General features: G+C 48.9%; 1 long non-coding RNA gene across 1 annotated transcript; it reads right to left on the bottom strand.

The window, feature by feature from the left end:
- Window positions 1–27: 27 nt before the first annotated feature.
- Window positions 28–4,830, bottom strand: LOC126488003 (uncharacterized). The gene is made up of 3 exons (XR_007588542.1): window positions 4,510–4,830; window positions 3,406–3,741; window positions 28–1,665 (listed from the first exon to the last, which is right to left on the bottom strand). It is a non-coding gene; the product is annotated as an uncharacterized lncRNA (long non-coding RNA).
- Between the last annotated feature and the right edge of the window lie 9,578 nt (window positions 4,831–14,408).

The raw sequence follows: 14,408 nt of genomic DNA, 5'->3' as shown, positions 1-14,408 counted from the left end.
CACTTTGTGTCAAGATTCTCCACCTGTTTCACAAGCAGGGAATTATGAGGCATGGTTTTGGTGAGCTTGTCCATGGGTAGCACCTGTTTCCGGATCCCAAGACTTCCCCCTAAGGAGGCTACTTTTTAATCTGGACTCAGGATAAGCAGCTAGTGCAAACTTATTCCACAACTTGGTGGGTTCCAGTTTCTTGCATCTTCTTGTTTTGTTATGCCTAGTCCTAGAATGTTTTAATCAACTCATGGATACCCTTGAGGCTAAAATGAAAATCTATGGGCTGAGACTCGGCTGGTAGTGTAACAGGAGTCGGATATAGCTCAAAACTATAGCATAAACACAGAAGTGTGATCTAAGGAACGTGGTTGGCGTGCACTGAAGTGAAATGTTGATTTGGAGGCGCTCAGCCCCCACAGGGGAAGACCATATATGTGCGGTAAAAATCTCTTAAGTTACATCCTTATTTCCAGATCATCTCATGGGCATTGCAAATACTTATAGGTACGTTTTACTTGCCAGGCATTGTGTTGATCTCCAGGGTTGCACAAGGAAGCTAGCCATGGCCTGACAACTTGTTTTTTTTTTTTTTCCTGCTCAGTGGTTAGAAGGAAGCTAGGTGACCTCAACAGAAGATAAGGACTGTAGTACAGGGGAAGCTGAGGAGGAACTTCACCTAGATTTGAAGGGTCAGGGATGGCTTCGCCGTAGATTCATACAGAACCATGTGACGTGGCACACACTTAGCTACTCTGAGGAAACTGTGTTTCTACGTGGCTAGAAGTGTAAGAGTACATAAAAGTTCAAAATGGGAGAATCGCAACCTTGTAACAGTGGTTCTCAATGTCTTAATGCGGTTCATGTTGTGGTGACCCCGACCATTACTTTTGTTGCTTCATAATTGTAATTTTGCTGTTATGAACGATAATGTTATTTTTTGAAGATAGGTTTGCCAAGGGGCTCACGGTCCACAGGCTGATCAAGGACACCACAGAAGCATGGACAAATGACTGTCTTCTATAGTCTAGGCTGGCCTTCTAACTTGCTATGTGACTTTGAACATGGGATCCTCCTGCCTCCACCTTGATAGTGTTGGGATTACAAGTTTGCTTTACCATATCTGGCTTTATGTTGTGAATGCCTGACAAGCTCTCTCTCTACCGAGCCACATCCATACCCCAAAAACTTAAAAAGTAGATACTGCCAAATAGCTGTTTGTTTTGTGCCAGACAAGAAGCTGTTGTTTGGGGGAAGGGCCCACAGGCAAATGGTCTCACTATGTAGCTCTGGCTTGCCTGGAATTTCCTTTTTAGAGCTAGTCTCTGGCTCACTTGGTTTTACCTGCCTCCCAAGTGCTGGTATTAAGGGCATGTACCACTATGCCCAGGAAGACTCATAACTTTAACAGCTTGAACTCATGGATTCAGAGTTACCTATACTATCTTAAATACTGTTAACATCAGACTGGAGAGACCGTGGGCAGGACAAAGAACTGGGCAAACACAAGCCAGAAACATCTGAGTGTTGGGGCCAAAGAAAGCTTGTCTGACCCATTGTGCGGTTTCACTGATACCAATTATCTTCTGTCCTTAAACATGAGTAGAGACTCAATTCTGTCTCTTGGTTGCATTTCCCGCACCAGAGCAAGCTCAAAACTGCTGAAGGAGAGTCCTGTGAAAGACAGAAAAGTAAATGGCATGGTTGTGGAGCATGTGAAGACTCTGGGCCTGGCTCAGATTAATCTTTTAAGACCTAACTAATGCTGTCCAGATCTTGGGTGCCCAGGCAGGTCTGCCCCCAAGAGCCATCACCATCAAGTGATATGTATGGTCCAGAGGTCATGCTGAAAATTTCAGATGCAGAGACCTCCTTCCCATAACAAGAGGCAGAGGACACTAGGGATACTGAAGCCTCTGCCTAGGCAACTCTCCTTTCTTCTTGGTCCTTTCCTTTCCTGTGTACCCCTCATTCCCAGAGGTCTTCTGTGGGCCCCATGACACTTCTCCCTACTTCACCAACTGTCCACCCTAAGCTTTGTCTGAAAACTCAGACCTTCTTCACTTAAGGAGCTGCTCCCAGGCTTATCCTTAGAGCGGAAGACTTCAGAGGACACCCTCACACAACCAGCAGGTGGCATCAAAACCTTTCACTCCCTCAGTTCAAATCTCTCCTGACAAAATAGATGGGTACCTTCTTCTTGGGCTCCGGACGGAGTCCTAACTTATGAGCGCAATAGCCTTAGCCAAACAGCTTAAACTTCTCTAGCGCTCTTGCTATGGGGACGCCTGCCATGTCTAGCCAAGGGATTGCACATGTAAATGGCTCGTTAACCCAAGTTTTCACCAGGGTAGCTGACTGGCGCCCAGACGGGAGAGAGGACAGCTATGCGGAGGAGGCCGCCGGCACTGGGTAGCACTACAAGGCCGATGCCCTTTTAACATTGCACTGCTCGTTACAGGTGAGGACAGTAGCACAATGTGAAAAGAGCTCCGGCCAGCAGCGAAGGCATGCCGGCCCTGCCTCCTCCGGGCCCCTGGGCTCCGCCTTCCTCTCTTCCTCGAAGGAAATAACCGGCTTGTTTTCTAAGTAGTCCAGGTGACCATAGCAGGCTGCCTGTTCGCCTGCCACCTTCTGACTCGTCTCCAGTCTAAAGTTAACTTCTTAATTTTCGACAAAGGAGCCCTGGAGGTCTTAAGGTGATGTATCAGGTGGTGGACCTCCAGGACCAGAGGAATGGGATTACAGCTACAGGTACCGGGGCAAGAGAAGCTCCCAGATCTGGGGGTGCAAGCACGGTTTCCTTTCCGAGGTCTTCAAAGCAATCTATGGATGTTAAGCTAATCTATGGTGTTAAGCCAGATGGTCAGTGATTTGGCTCTTGAGTTAAGGATAAGCTTTCCTGGATGGTGGGATTAGAAGACAAATTTCCTGTTACCCCCACATTCAGTATCTGAGTCTTCACACTCAATCCCGGGACTAGGGAGCCAGCCAGAGCTAATGACCAGAAACCAGCTACAGTTTGGACCAAAGGGACAGAGGCTGGGAGGCGACTCCTCTGTGGATCCAGATGGTAGAGCAGCCTCAGGGAGACCCCCCCACTTTCCACTGCAACAAGCGGAGGGGGGGGGAATGGAGGACTGAATTCCACTGGGAGCTCTTCCTCTGGGCTTCCCCCTCCAGCCTCCTCCCACCCCCTCAGGAAGCAGGAGAGGTTCTTTCCCGCCTTCCCAGACAGAGTTTGTTCTTGTAATCTGCAAACACGGGGCCCTGCCCCAGTTTGCACAGTTCCAATGGACGGAAACCAAGGCCCGCTTGGGTCAGTCGCCAGGCCTCTCTGCTCCTGGAGTTGGGCAAGCCAGTTGGGAACTGGACCAGGCCAACATGGGGCAAAAGGACAAAGACAAGACTAACCAGTAAGCTTCAGGGCAGCCAAAGATTCTTCATCAAGGAGTCTCCAGATCTTTCCTTAAAGGAGTGAGGGGAGAGGCAGCTGGGATACTGAGTCCCTAGGAGCTCACGTGCCCAACTCATTCCTGAGAGGGGAGACCAGCAATACAACAGCCAGCAGGACCCCTCCCCCACCTTGGGCCTAGGAACCACCCCCCCAGCTCCTTCCAGAAGCGGGTGTAGAAACAGAGGAGGAAATGGGGGAGGGGAGGCCCTGGCTCAAGTTCTCTCCACTCCCCCTCCTCATTGGCCACCATCTTCCGGCCCCTGCCCGCCAGAGCAGCAGGGATGGGGCCCAGCCTGTGGAAAGGAGAGAAAGGGCAGGTGGGGGGTTAGCTGGAGCAGCAGGGGCAAGGGGCTGGCTCTAACTGTCTCCTCCTGCAATCCCCCCACCTCCTCCCGCAACCATGGCGACGGGAGGAGGAGACCAGGAGGGTCCTGAAAGCCCTGTTCTGTGAATGGGATGAGAGAGGCAGCTGGGAAGTGTGGGGTGAGGGGCGCTTTCCCCTCGATACCCAACTGTGCCCCTGCCACACCTCGAGGCTGGACCACACGCACTTGCACGCACACGCAAACTCTCAGCCATACTTGCTATACAACTCGCCCCTCAGCCGACATTCACCCCAACTGGAAGGTGGAGGCACAGATCCCCACGTCCTCACATGCCACCGCTACTAGGTAAAGGCAGCCCTATACCCCTACAGCAAGTGGGGCTCATCCCACAAGTTCTAGAGGTGATGAATTCCCTGCAATGCTCTGGCTGCTCTCGGAACACACACGCCAAGTTCCCCCGGCGTCCCCACACCCTCCCAAGCCCAGGGACAGGCAGATGGCTCAGGCTTAGAGCCCCCCACCCTTTCCCACCACGCCCCCATTGGAAAATGACAGTGAGGCCACCTCGGTAAGATACGCCTGGTGCTCCCCAGATAGTGTTTCGAAAGGAAAAATAGAGACCATGCCTCCGAGTGGAGAATGAGGAGGGGAGGAAAAAGCAGGAGAGAAAAAGGCCGGAGCACCCCCTCCCCTCACCGAGAGAAAACCGGAAAGCGCCAAGCTCCCAATACCTACACATCGCTCTTCTTAGGTTCCTCTGCCCGCCACCTCCTTCTTCCCGGGCTCTTTCTCTGCCTTTCCCTCCCTTTTGGCTCCCCTTCCTGGCCTCGCTCCCCTTCTCACGCCCTCTCGTACCCCGCCAGCCTCTCTCCGTCCCCGCCGGACTCGAGCCCCCGCCAGCTGCCCCTCCACCCGCCGGCCGGGACCGGGGCTCCGGGATGGGCTGGCCGCGGCGCTCCGCTCCTCTAGAGATCGGGTTCTTCCCCCCGCGCCCCCTTTCTCCTTCCACACTCCCTGCCGTCCATCTTGAATACTTGGGATTCTTGAATGGAGTGAGCAGGATCCGCTCCCCCAGGCGCTCATTGGCTGTGGGTTAACCCTTTTGAAACGAGATCCTCCCTCCTATTGGCTGCCAGGCTCCCCTCTTCTCCCCCAACCCCCATTCTCCCCGCCTCTCGACAGCCCTCGAGGTCAGGGCGCTCCCGGGCGCCCCCTCCCACGGCCTCTCGCCTCCTGCTCCCTATTCCAACCCAATTCCTGGAGCCCCCCACCCCCACATAAACACACACATACACACGTAAACACCACACACACACACACGCACACACACACACACACACACACACACACACACACTGCAGGTGTGCAGGTGAAGGCAAATGCAATTCCCGCCAAATGCAACTCCCTGATGGGCTGGCAGAAGCCTGGTTCCCAGATGCCCCTGGTGCTGGATTTGGAGACCTCTGGGTCAATTTCCTGCCTACCTTCAACGCCCCCTCTGACCAGAAGTTCTTCCCTAGCGGGAATTTTCTCCTCGTTTTAGCCTCACCCAAAGCAGTGAGGGAGCCTCCTGATGTACGCGCCCCCTGGGCTGGGCAGAAAGCTGGCAACTCCAGAAAGAAGAGGTGGGGCTGTTCAGAAGAGCTAATCCCGAGTGCCTAGTGCCGCAGGGCAGGCCTGACCCGATCAGGAATGCGCAGCGTCTGAAGCCCTGGTCCGTCACAAACCTCTCTCTAAACCTGCGTTACCCCCTCCCCATCCCTCCACCCCTGCCCCCCCCCCCCCGCACCAGTTAGAATCTTTGAGCTGGGGGGGGGGGAAATCCTAGAGTTTCCGGAGGAAGGGGATATATCACGAAGTAGGCTAGCTTGGGTCTAGACCCATACTTTCCCGTAACGAGCTTGATTTACTTCCCTGGGCCCCAGTCTCTGCATTTTGTAAAAGAGTGATCCTGAGCGGAGCGGTCATATGGAATTTTCTGGGTAAAACCGGAAATGGTTCTGTACGTGTGTCATCCAAGATGGTAGCCACCCTGACCTACGCAGCTACTGAACACTTGAAGCCTGGCTAGAGTAGAAGACCTGGCTTTTAAATTTAGTTTAATATCAATTTAAGTTTCATCAGAATATAGTCATTGTAAGACGAGTCTCTTTACGACTTTTTGCTATCTGCGTTTATGTTATGTGTATTTTGTTCGGTTTCCTTTTGAGACCGTGTATGGCAACCTCGGGTTTGCTAACCTGAGGCTTGCCCTTTGCTTCCATACAGTGGCAACTTTATTTGAGAGCATAGTAGGCGTCTAGAATCTTTGTCCTGGTGAATAACAGAATGTTCTTGGATTGCTTTTTTGTGTGTATGTGTTGTTTGGGTGGTTTTTGAGACAGTCTTTCTGTGTGGTTCAAATCCACCCCAAATTTCCCGCAGTCCTTTTAGCTCAGCCTTCTGAATGCTGTGATTACACCCACTATGTCACCCCTCCCCCCCCCCCCCCCCCCCCCCCCCCCCGCACCTCCCATCTCCTCTTCCCTCCCCCCTCCCCCGCACAGTAAAGAAATCCTTTTATTTTGTCAAAAGTTGTGCAGTTTTCCAGACTTACGTTGCAGATCACCAAGGATGTCAATGCATAGGAAAAGAAGTTCAAAATCCTTGTCGAAAGCTGATTCTGTATCGATACTAGGTTTTTTTTTTTAATGTTGTTGTCTACTATGAAATATATATGGGGCAGGCATGGAGGTTAGATGAGAACTTACTGAAATTGGTCCTGTCCTTCCATCACGTAGGGACTTATTGTTGTTCTTTACAAGGCTAAAGATGAAGATGTTGATGAGCATGGTTGAAACAAGCCTGGGATTTCAGCACTTAAGAGACAAAGTCCTGAAGATCAGAGGTTTCAGGCCATTCTTGGCTACATAATGAGTTTGCGGCCAGCCTGGGCTATGTGAGAATCATTTTCAACAGCTAAAAAGTAAGACATTGTTAGGGATGGAGATGGAGCCTGTCACTTGAAGTTAAGGGCACAGGCAATGCGGATGATTGGTTGTTCATGAGTTAACATCCACCAAATCAAGCTTACCTTTCTCGGTACATACACAGCACACACACACACACACACACACACACACACACACCATTAAGTTCATTCAATATGTGCTTTTAAACCCAGGTCGTGTGGGAGCTGGTGTTAACCACAGTGGCTAATGTTTAAGGGTGGTTGGTTGTGGGAAAATGCTATAGGTTCCTTCATCCAGCTTATGAAATCCCCGAGTTCCAGGTCCTGCCAGAGCTACGAGAAAACAGGCAGCCCTTGGTGGTGCCTACCTGCGATACCAGTACTGGAAAGGCTGACACCGGAGAATCGTCAAAAGTTTGAGATCAATCTGGGCTCCATAGCAACACTGGTAAAGAAGGAGAAGAAAAGCTGGCATACACCTTTAATCCCAGCACTCGGGAGGCAGGAGGATCTCTGTGAGTTTGGGCTAGCCTGGTCTATAAGAGCTAGTTCCAGGGCAAGCTCCAAAGCTACAGAGAAACCCTGTCTCTAAAAACAAAACAAAACAAAACAAAAAAAAAAAAAAGAAGAAGGACAATGGAGAAGAGGGAAGAAAGGAAGGAAAGAGTTCAGCAGTTGCTTCCTCCATTAATGTTAGTAAAAGATCTCATGGCATCTCCTACCATGAGGAGAAGCTTCTGAGGGAATGAAGGGATGACTGAATTCATTCATTTTGAGCTGATGCAGAAACAAGACTGGCTGGGACTTGTGGAGAAGTGGGGATATAGCGTTATGGTAAAAATAAAAGGGTCCCGTTCCCCGAGTGGCGGCAGTGGGCGCGAGACCATGGTGGGCCACGAAGGCAGCTGGGTCCCACAAAGAGCTGCAGCTGAGGCTGGTGAGAGACGGATGGATAGGCATGCCATGCAGAGTGAGGTTGGATGTTTATTTTGTGGGTTATGGAAGGGGAGAGGGAAAAATGGGAACGAGGAGAGAAAGAGAGAGAGAGAGAGAGAGAGAGAGAGAGAAATAGAGAGAGAGAGAAATAGAGAGAGAAATAGAGAGGGGGAAGGGGAGAAGTGGGGAGAAGGAAGCAAGACTGAAAAGGACAAGAGCTCAGGCTGGAAGCAGAAGGAAGGCCTGCCTCAGCGGTGGACTGGGGTAGGGAGTGGGCGGGGCTTGTCTCTTAACGGGATGGGACAAGAGAGACCATTATGTATAGGATGCCAAGTATTTACATAGCTATAAGCTAGGACCACTACACATAAATAGGAGAGCTACACCAGTCTGAATTTGTAGATTAATTGTCCAATTTCTGCTTCTAGAGGGTTCTTCCCGGATAATACACTGTGTGTCAGAAATTAAAGAGATACCTAGAAAATGGCTCTGTCTTCAACATTCCTTTGCTCCCAGGCGAGATTGCTAGAGGACTCCTTTGATGAAAGACAGACAGCTGCAAAGAAGGAAAGACTTGGAACGCAATTTGAGAGGACTGCCTTGTTGGGTGGGGGTGCGTGGCTTTAACCCAGCACTGAGGAGGCAGAGGCAGGTGGATCTCTGTGAGTTCAAGGTCACCCTGGTCTACAAGAGCTAGGTTCCAGGACAGGCTCCAAAGCTACAGAAAAACCCTGTCTTGAAAAATCAAAAAAAAAAAAAAAAAAAAGAAAAGAAAGAAAGAAAGAAAGAAAAAAGGAAGGCTACCTGGAAGTAGCACCTGAGACTTGACCATCCAAAGCATTTAGTCAGAAGATGATGACCCAGGAAGCCAAGAGCACCCCAAGAAGAAGGAACAGCATAAAAACTGAGCAGTGGGGATTTGGCGGTGTGTGCTCTGGACTGTATGGAAATTAATCAAAAACCCAGAGCAGGGGCGGCGGGAAAGCAAGCTAGAAGCAGACCCTAGAGTACATCTTTGTAGCCACTGTTCGGTTGCAATAACACCATTTTCCTTGAAAGATCTCTTCCCCTTCTTCCCCTTCTCAAGCATCTCTGCCCATCTGCCCATCTCCCTGGCCTAGCACCTCTGTCCTTAGCTCTCAAGTGCATTTGTCTTGGTCTGAAAGTTCCTCATTCAACAAGAAGTTGAATAAGAAGTTCTCCCTAAAGACACGGGAGTCTCTCGTTCCTCGTTAGAGGACTGCTTTTCTTTGCTCTGCATGCCCAGTGCCCAGGTTTAATGTGCATGAAGGGCTTCCTGTTTCATTTGCAGCCTTCCAAAGCCTGTTTGACCACATCCAGCCTCAGAAAAGAGACCAGCCCTACTTGTTATGGGAGTGTAGACAGCAACAAAAGCAATGTACCCTCGAGTCGCTTGGCTCCTAGCCACCTTACACCATCTCCAGTCTCTCTCCCATAGGATTTTCAGAATACACCTGGCTACATGCTCTCTCTTCCTTTGGCCACTAGTCCCCACCACCCTATCAGGATTTGGGCGTGTCAAAACAACAACAACAACACAACAACAAACCAAACCTCTCAATGTGACACAATAATATTCTATGTGTGCCAGCCCTCTGCCTTCTGGATGGAGAAATCTTGGAATGAGAGCCACCCCACTGCTTAAATGTCAGTGGAGGTAACGAGCTGGCCGTTATTACCATGGTTCTGGACTCACCGAAGAAGGCTTGTTGGTAGAGCCTCTTCACTTGAAGATGGGCAGAGTTGCTTATTGAGGTCATCCCTCAATAAGGTGCCTACACGGTCTTGCTTCTCTCCGGTGCATTTGTGCCTGGCAACTGACTGTATGGAAGGCTTTGGAATCATGACCTCACCAAGGTTGCTGGCGCGTAGGTGTGCAGAGCAGAGACACACATAGCAGGCACAGGGAGAGGGACATGTTCAAATAGACAGGAGAGTCTTCATTCCGAGGTACGTTCCTTTCTCTGAGGTCTTGATGCGATCCTTGCTTTTCAACAATAGTGATCATCCTAAGGATCCAATCTATCTTCAAGCCCTTTCCCTAAGCTAGGGAAAGGATCAGCTGGGTCCGGTTCACAGCCCTACTCCTGCGTCTGCTTGTCTTTGTGTACATAAAGCTCATTGGAACACAACTGTACTGCCCATGGCTATTTTCTACAACCGTGGCATTGCCGCGCTGGGTGATTACAGCAGAAAACATAACTGGCAAAAGTCTAGCATATTTACCACCTGGCAATTTACAGTAAACTATTTGCCATATACTTAGCTCTTGAGAAGTTCTAGACTTCATTTATTCTAGAAAAAGGCACTAGAACGTAAGACAGGCAACTAAGAAGGACCCGGAAAGATGGCCACGCCTGTCATCCCAGCACTTCGGAGGGCAGGGTTGATTGCTTGTCATGAGTTTGAGGCCATCCTGGCCAGCCTGAACCACATCACAGGAATACCCTGTCTCAAACAACACAACAAAACTGAAGGAGAAGGCGCAAAGGCAAAGACAGGAGAAGAGGAAAGGAAGGGAGCACCAACAGGCAACAGAGATGTCTGGGAATGTCGGTGGAAGGGATGGCAGACCACACACTTTTCAGCTCAGCCTAGATACATTACACTCAGATCTTTCCCAACCTGTCCCCGGACCTTACGTTCTGTTGTACCATCATCTTTACTCTCTATCTCTCCTTTGTGTCCGGCTCACTTATTTTTACTTCAAACAAATGCATAATTTTTATGTGCGGGATGCCAGTCAGTCACATGGTTTACAGTGTATAAATGGTCAAATTGGGACAATTAACATGTTCATCCCCTTCCTATCATCCAGCAATCACTATTCTACTTCCTTCGACTCTGAGTCCAAACTTCTCAGTTTCCACACGTGAATTTCACCTACATTCAAAGAATGCACGGCATCTATTTCAGTATGTCAGGCAAGAGTTATTTACCCACCCATTTAAAAAATATTTTTTAGAACTTCTGTGCATGTGGGGAGTGGGTATGGACAGACACATGGATGCAGGTATGCCAGGAGACCAGAGGCATCAGATCCCCTGGAGCTGGAGTGACAGGCAGACGTGAGCTATCCGATGTGGGTGCTGGGAATCAAACTCAGGTCCTCTGCAAGAGCAGGACACAGCTTTAAGTCCTGAACCATCTCTCCAGCTCTGCTCACTCATTCAAATTATCTGACTTTTTACAGTCAGGTGTGGTGGCGCTCGTCTTTAATCCCAGCATCTGGGAGACAGCGGCAGGCAGAACCCCTAGAGTTCAAGGCTAGCCTGGCTCTACATAGTGAGTCCCAGGACAGTCAGAGATATATAGAGGCACTATCTTAAAAATTCTAAATTATATCTTATTGTTTTTGTATACCTGTGCATGTGTGCACACATGTCATGGTCCTCAAGCAGAGGTCGGAGGAAACATTTTGGAAGTTCTCTCCTTCTTCTCCATGGGTCCCAAGCATAGAATTCAGGTCTTCAAACTTGGCAGCAGGTATTTTTAGGCACTGAGCCATCTTACCAGAGTGTGTGACCATTTTGAAATCCATGTGGTCTGCTTCCAGCCCCAACTCCTGCTGAAAGAGTTCCACTAACACAAACATTACTTCCCAAGACCTTCTTGCTATTGGTCCTCTCTTCTCATTTCAGTTTCCAGCACGCAGGACCTCTTTTTCTTTTTTTTATCACTTGCCGTGTTGACTGTGCGCATCTTGAAATGTCCGTGGTATCTTCTCTCGCACCTAAGCACACAGATTCTTGCAGACTCTGCAGGAATTTATCTTTAGCCCTCTTTCCCATACTTTGAATGGGCAAGACCATCATGTGCCTAATTTCACTTTTGTGTGCATTTTTTGTTTGTTTGTTTGTCTGTTTGAGACAGAGTTTCACAGTGTAAAGCCCTGGCTGTCCTGGAACTCACTCTGTCGACCAGTCTGGCCTGGACCTCATAGAAATCACCCTGTCTTTGCTTCCCAAGTGCTGGAATTAAAGGCACGTGCCACCACAGCCTGGCTTTGTTTTGGCTTTTTGAGAACAGGTCTTGCAGTGTTGCTCAGGCTGGTCTTGCTCTCACCATCAGGTTGCCTCAACCTCTCAAATGCTAATAAAGTCACAGCAGCAGAACCACGCCCAGTCCTCCAGTCACTTCTGTAACAACAGTTGCAAACATGTAACTTCTGAGCTATAGCTCAGATTTTCAACAGCGGACTACAACTCCTTAGACACGTCTCACCTGCCAAACAACCTCAATTGGTTTCACATCAAGCCCACGTCTTTCTTCACTTCTGCCTTTGTCTATCCCTTTGGGCTCTTTTTCCATCTGCCGTTTAATTGTTGCTATTCCCAAGGGAGCTGCTCTTGACTCCTCTGTCTTTAGTGGTGATTTTATCCAGTCTTAACTTCAACAATCTTTGCCAAATCTACATCTCTGCATGTGTTACCAGCTGTCTCCTTACACTGCCAACAGATGTGGGAGGTGAACAGCTGAGTGAATTCTGCCACGCCTCTGGGCCACTGCATTTTCATTTTGTTTTCAGGAAGTTCCTCCCCGACCCCAAGAGAGGGTTTCTCTGTGGAGCCCTGACTGTCCTGGAACTCCATAGACCAGGCTGACCTCAAACTCAGAGACCCACCTGCCTCTCTACCTCCTGAGTGCTGAGATACCTATTATTTTTTTAGAGAGATATATTTATTTTTATGTGCATTGGTGTTTTGTTTTGTTTTTGCCTACCTGTGCATTCATGTGAGCATGTCAGATCCCCTGGAACTGAGGTTAGGGACAGTTTTAAGCTGACATGTGGGTGCTGAGAATTGAACCGTGGTCCTTGGGAAGAGCAGCCAGTGTCCTTAACTACTGAGTCATCTCTCCAGCCCGAGAACCTACTCTTTACTTTCCATCAACATGATTCATAGTAGACTGGACCCATCTGCCCCTTTGGGCAGCTCCATAGCTGCAAAGCATTTGTTGTCCATTGCTAAGTAACAAATTAGTCCAGACTTGATGGCTTAGAGCACCATCTCTTCCCCTCACAGGTTTTGTGGCTTAGGAGTTGTGAGGCTCAGCTGGGTCCTCTGATGGGATTTCTCATGAGGCCATAATCAAAGTGTCTTTCCTGGCTGGGGTTCCATAGAGGAAGGATCTGTTTCTGTGCTTACTGTCACCCTTGTTTCAAGATTCAATTCCTCCAGGGCGGATGGACTGAGAGCCTCCGTTTCACCATGTTGCTCTTTGCAACGTGGGGCTCTCCAACTCAGTACCTTTGCATCATCGCGCGTGCCAACAAGAAAGAGAGCCTGCTGGCAAGATGAAGGTCACAGGCTTTGGTAACCTAATCGTGGAAGGGACAGCCCCTCGACACTGACAGCCTATTGGTCAGAAACCAGTTACTCAAGAGAAGGGAATTACACAAGAGTCTGGATGCCAGGAGATGGGATCACTGGGGGCCATCCCAAAGGCTGTCAATCACGCAAGGCTTAGCTAGTCAAATCATAACGGTTGATTGAAGGATGAGTATCCAATCAGCGTCAGTCATAATTTTGGCTTGAGAGGTTTGACTGGAATCTTTGGGAAAGCCAAAGAGCTAATGTTGGTCAGTTGGTAGAAGGCAGACTTGTTATGGCTGCCATCACGTGTGGGAAACTGAAAAAAGTGACAAGATCATGGAGAATACCAGAGGCGAGCAATGGAGAGGGACCATGATTAAACCTCTCCTGTAGCTTAATCCCTCAAATTTGGGGCAAGGTCTCATATAGCCCAAAGTGACTCCAAACTTGCTATGTAACTGCAGATGACTTTGAACTTCTGCTTCTCCTACCTCTGCGAAATCCAATGCTGACATAACAGGCATGTACTTCCTCAGAAGCCGGGAGGACCTGGGTTTGATTAGGAGCACAACTCTTATTCTATAATTACATCAACCAGGAGAGTTCAAGGGAGAACTGGGAGAGGGGAGTAGGAGGATCAGCAGTTCAAGGACAGCTTTATATTTATGTAGTGAGTCATAGGCCAGCTTAGGTCACTCAAGACCCCGTTTCAAACAGACAAACAACAGACCAAAAAAAAAAGACCCCCCCCCAAAAAAAAAAACCAGACTTGTTGAAAGTGATTGACATTTTAGAGGAAGGTAGAGAGGTGAATTTGAAGCTTTTTTTTTTTTTTTTTTTTGTAATTGGCTTTGGTGTATTGAGATGGGGTCTTACTATTTACCCCTGACTGGCCTCAAATTCACTCTTAGCTTAGCTAGGTCTCAAACTCGCAGTCTTCCTAAACAAATACACCAGACACATGTTGGGATTACAGGTGAGCACACTCTGGGCTACTTTACTCTATCTTCATAAGAATGAGTGGGGCCACCAGGCATGGTGACACATAGCACTGGGGAGGCAGAGGCAGATAGATCTACAGAGCAATCTTCAGGGCAACCAGATCTACACAGAGAAACCCTGACTCAGAAAAGCAAACAAGCCAAAATGAAGGAGGAGGAGAAGGAGGAGGAGGAGGAGAAGGAGGAGGAGGAGGAGGAGGAGGAGGAGGAGGAGGAAGAAGAGGAAGAAGAAGAAGAAGAAGAAGAAGAAGAAGAAGAAGAAGAAGAAGAAGAAGAAGAAGAAGAAGAAGAAATAGTAGAATCAGATCATCATTGGACAAGAACTTAATGGTGATTTTCCATTGTGTATGCAAATATCTTTGGACAAATGGTTGTTCATTTTCCTGCCTCTGAAGAAATGATTATCTAAAT

The sequence above is a fragment of the Alexandromys fortis genome, unplaced genomic scaffold (genome assembly GCF_014885135.2).
Source record: "Alexandromys fortis isolate MF-2015 unplaced genomic scaffold, M_Fortis_MF-2015_v1.1 scaffold_8_1_9099942, whole genome shotgun sequence".
Classification (NCBI taxonomy): Eukaryota; Metazoa; Chordata; class Mammalia; order Rodentia; family Cricetidae; genus Alexandromys; species Alexandromys fortis.
The sequence above is the reverse complement of the archived record's forward strand: the minus strand, read 5'-3'. Positions and strand labels throughout refer to the sequence as shown.